Source organism: Rhipicephalus microplus, unplaced genomic scaffold, assembly GCF_043290135.1.
Source record: "Rhipicephalus microplus isolate Deutch F79 unplaced genomic scaffold, USDA_Rmic scaffold_304, whole genome shotgun sequence".
Taxonomy (NCBI): domain Eukaryota; kingdom Metazoa; phylum Arthropoda; class Arachnida; order Ixodida; family Ixodidae; genus Rhipicephalus; species Rhipicephalus microplus.
This window is the reverse complement of record NW_027464873.1, coordinates 30,001-35,000: the sequence shown is the minus strand read 5'-3', so window position 1 is coordinate 35,000 and position 5,000 is coordinate 30,001.

The following is a 5,000-nucleotide window of genomic DNA, read 5'->3' as shown; positions in this document are numbered from 1 at the left end:
TTGCTCGCTTCTTTTGCGCATTCGTCGGCTAATGTGTTCCCTATATTCCCACTGTGTGCTTTTACGTAGGTCAGTTTAATATCTTTACTTTGTGTTTGGCTTAAGGTTTTCCTGATGTTACAAATAATTGGATTTAGGTTATCTGGATTTTTTATTGCCAGAAGTGCAGATTGGCTGTCTGTAAAAAGCTGGTATTTAACGAAAGCTTGTAGAGGCCAGATATGTTCTATTGCTTTCTGGATTGCAATGATCTCAGCCTCGTAATTACTGCTGTGTTCTGGAAGTTTATATTTTTTCACTGTTTGGATTTGGTTATCTTTGTTTAGTATTATAAATGCCGCTCCTGTTTCTTTTTCTTTCTTTGATCCGTCTGTGTATATTTTGAAGTCTGCTTCTTCCTCTGTTGTTCCAAAGGGTATGCTAACTTTATTTGCTGGATGATCTTGCCATTGGTCGTGTTTCTTCATTATTTCGTTTTCGGTGTATACTTTCTGTTGCCATGTGAAGTTCTTTCCTTTCTTAAGTATGTAGTGTAATTCGTTTTCTTTTTCGATTGTCAAATGGAGAGGTGGAATGTTTGCTAATATGTTGAGTGAAAGATTTGATGTTGTTTTGAATGATTTAGTTATTAATAATAAAGGTAATCTTTGGATTGATTTCAGTTTTTTAATAAAAATGGTTTTTCGGCTATACCATGCTGGGGAGGCGTATGTAACCATTCGTTCTATACCCCTTTTATATATTAACTGTAGTGTGTTTCTATTTGTATGTTTGTCGTCTTTTATTGTACGACTTAAATTATACGTGACTTCGTCTACTTTTCTTTTTAAGTATTTTAGATGTGGGAGGAATGTTAGTTTTGTGTCCAAGACCACCCCTAGAATTTTCATTTCGTTAACCATTTTGATTTTATCCTGTCCGATTTTTATTTGGGGTTGATGGCTAATGTACTGCTTTCCGATTATCATATATTCCGATTTTTCCTTATTCAGGGTTATTCCTTTTTGATGTGCCCACTGATTTATTAGTGTTAGTGCCTTCGTAGCTTTTTCCTCCACCTCTTTTCTTGAGCGGAACTTTATGTGTAACACCACGTCGTCCGCAAAGGCTTGGATGTGTACTCCTTCTTGAAGCTGAGTTTCTAATAGGTCGCCTATTGTTATATTCCAACAGAGTGGGCTTAAAGGTGACCCCTGTGGGGAACCTGAAGTTAGTGTTTTCTTAATTTTTACTCCATCTGTTTCATAGATTATTTTCCTGTTCCGTAGAATATTGTCCGCTAGTTTTATTAGGTTGTTGGGACACTTATATTCTTCTAATTTCTGAATAACTACTTCGGGTTTTATAGAATTGAATGCGTTTTTAATATCTAGTGCTATTAGCATGCTGTTTAGCTTATCAATTTTCGCTTGGTTTATTCGTTTGATTATTTCTTCCAATGCCGTGGTTGTTGATGTCCCATGGGTAAATCCAAATTGTTTTTTGTTAAAATGGTGATTTTTAAACAAGAAATAATAGATTCTATCTTTTATGAGCTTTTCTAATATTTTTCCCAAAATCGAGTTAATAGCTATTGGGCGATATTTGTTTTCCTCGGATTTGTCCTCTCCGTTCCCTTTTGGAATCAATATAATTTTAGATTCTTTCCATCTTTGAGGAAAATGTCCGTGCTTTAAGCATGCATTAAAAAGATTGACAAAGAAAGTCTTATGCCTTTCATACATCACTTGTATGAGGTTAGTTTTTAGGTTGTCTGGTCCGGGGGTTACATCTTTCCTCAGATTTTTTACTATCTGCGTTACTTCAATCTCTGTAAATGGGAGGTCATCACTGGGTAAATTTCTTTCTCTCATTTCTGCTCCCGATGTCCAATTTCCTCCCTGTTTGTTATTGTTTATTGTGTCGTTGCTTGATTGTATTTGACTGTGTCCTGGCTCGTCATTTTCCATGCAGTTAGGGTATAAATTTCCTAGAATGTGTTCTATTGTTTCCTGAAGAGTCTTTGTGACTTCTCCATTTTCTTTTGTGATGCTTCTAAACATAACCTTGGTTTTCATCTTATTTCGTGCAATTTTATACGGTAGGATGAATGGATTTTTCGTAGCCTTAGTACATAGAGTTTTCCAACTGTTGTTTTTAGCCTGTTCTATCATGTTGTTATACGTGTCATGTTCTTTATAGTATTCCTTTTTGTATTGTTCTCTGATATCCCCTTTCGCCTTTTGATACCTCCTTCGTAGTGCTCTGACTCTCTTCCTTTCAATTTCTAGGTCTCTTGACCACCAAGTATTCGGTTTTTGTTTAGAAGGTTTTTTCTTTTTACTGAATTCCTTCTTAAGTTTCTCGATTTTCTCGTGTAGCGTATTCACTATTTCTTCAATACTTTCCTTCGTGTTTATTTTCCCCTGGACTTCCTCAAACCAGGGATCAATTTGCAACTTTTCCATGACTTTTGTTTGCCCTTTTAACGTTAGGCCATATTCCTCTGGAAGTTCTTCATTTTTAATAACAACTTTAATGTATCTGTGATCGCTGTGATTATAGGTTTTAAGTACTTCCCAGCTTTTAATATCCTGGTTTAGGTTTGCGTCACATATGGTGAGGTCAATCCAACCCCTCGCCCTACTTGTTTTAAATGTCGGAGGTGATTCTTTGGCATTTAATAATGTCAGGTTGTGTAATACTGTGAATTCTAATACTTTTTCACCTTTCTCATCCGTCTCCGTGCTTCCCCAAATTTGATGTTTTGAGTTGAAGTCACCCATTATTATCGTGTTAATGTCTATAAATTTCTGTAAAATGTTTCCTATTGCTGACATTGCCAGCTCGACGTTTTCATTCGGAGGACAGTAGCAGTTGATAATTACCAATTCTCTTTCACCTTTATTTATCTTGACTGCTATTAGTTTTTGTTCTATAATAATTGGGAAAGCGGTTATATTTTCTTTGTGTATTATGATGGCTGTCTTCGGGTCTTTGTTGTTGGCTATAACTTTATGCTTTAGCGGAAACCCTATGATTTTGTTGTTGAGCGAATATGGTTCTTGGAGTACAGATATGTCGAATTCTTCTTCTTGTTGAAAATTGTTTAGTGACTGATTTGCCTTAAATGCCCTGCCTAAATTTACCTGTATTATTTGTATTTCAGTGCTATTCGCCATTGTGCCTGTGTGTTGGGTACTCTTAGTTTAGTCTAGCTAGAATTTTGCCTTTCTCGGCCTGTACCTTTGTTATGTATACCGGGCATTCCCTGGACATCATAGAATGATCTGTCTCCGTGCGACCCTCAGTCTCGCAGATGTTGCAGTGCGATTCTGCTTCACATTCTCTTTGGTAGTGACCTCGTTGGCCACAGTTAATGCAGCGCTGGGGGCCATCGCAATCGGGAGCAATGTGGCCGTGCATGGCGCATCTTGTGCATCTGGGCCAAAAGATGTCGTCAAAGATCGGGCATCGTGACCAGCCGATGTTCAGTGCAGTTCGGCTTCCGATTGCTTTGTTTGCACTTCGATTTAGGGCAAGAATCACTGTCTTGCCTCTCTTGCCCGGCCATGTCTTCTTTATTGTTATGTCTTCTGGCGAGCACACCAAACGGTTTTGCCTGATGATTCGGGCTGGGAGATTGACCTCGTCAATTTCATCCTCGAGTCCAATTATTTTCTTATGGATCCTGTTCTCCTTTGGGAGCTTGGCTTCAACATTTCTCAGTTCTCTGTCCTTCTGAATGAACTGGAGAATCTTAGCTGAGTCTTCTTTTGACTTCGTCATCACGACAATTCCCTCTCTCCCTGGCCGAATTGTTGCTTCTTGGATTCCCAGGTCGAGGGGATCCACCCGCTGCCTCAGAAGCGATGCGACCTCTTTTTTCTCCATTGTTCCGGAAGATACCACCAGAGCATAGGTTGGTCGGCTCTCGGTTGCGGGAGTGTTGCTCTGTGTTGGCTCTTCCCTTTGTTCGAGTAGTTCTTCTTGTCTTCTTTTCTCCAATTCTTCGATCCTGCCTTTTTGGAACGCAATCTGTTGGGCCTGTTCCATTAACAGGTTTTTCAATTTAGCTTGTTCGGAGATTATCGCTTCAATCTGCTGGGCTACCGCCTCGTCGCCGCCCGTCAATGTAGAGATTTTAATGAGAGCCCTCATAGTGTTCTTGTCTGCTTTGGAAAGTCTAGACAAAACTGTACCCTTTTCTCCGCGGCTGGTTGGGAGTGACGATTGTGAATTTCTGTCTTCGTCCCAGTTGTCTAGCGCTCCTTCGTTAGCAGCCGTTTGTGTTTGAGGGTGGACCTCTCCTCCTTCAGCTTCTTCGGTTTCGGTTCCTCGGCTGCCTCCCTCTACCTGGTCATTCTCGGTTGGGCTCCACCAATCTGTTTCAAGAGAAGCTTTGGCGGGCATCGCTCCTTGTGGTTCTTCTTTCTTTGCCTTCTCTTCTTTGTTGGTCACTTGTTTTTGTTCCACCCTCTTGGTCTTCTTCTTCTGTATCTTGTCTGTCTTCGCCCCTTGCGTGGGGTCTGTAATTGCAGAGTCGTCATTGCTTCCTGTGTTTTTTAGGACCTTTGACGTAGGCCCCACTGCTGGGTTTGCCGTTTGTAGAGGTCCTCTTCCCTCCAGTCCTTGTTTCTGGGTTTCCGTTCTCATCCCCTTGGGTTTCAACATCTTCTCCTAATCTCCACGCTGTGTTCCAAGAGAAGGGTTTGTGCCTTCGAAGCCGTTGTTTGCCGTCTGGAAGAAAGTTACTCCTTTTTAACTTGTTCTGGTATCGCCAGAGATGTTCCTCAACCTTGGTAGTAGAGGTTGCCGGTTTTAGGTGTTCTTGGCAGCGTAGAGGCGCCGCACTTTTCCTGTCTCTGTTGGCGTTTTCCGCTAAACAGATAGATACCAGTTTTGTCTCTCTACGGGGATTCGTTCCGGAGTTATTCTACCTTTGGCGTGAAGTGTTCAATCAAAGATGGCCGCCTCTCATTTTGACGGGAATCCGAACTCAGAACAGTCGGAAAATGTCA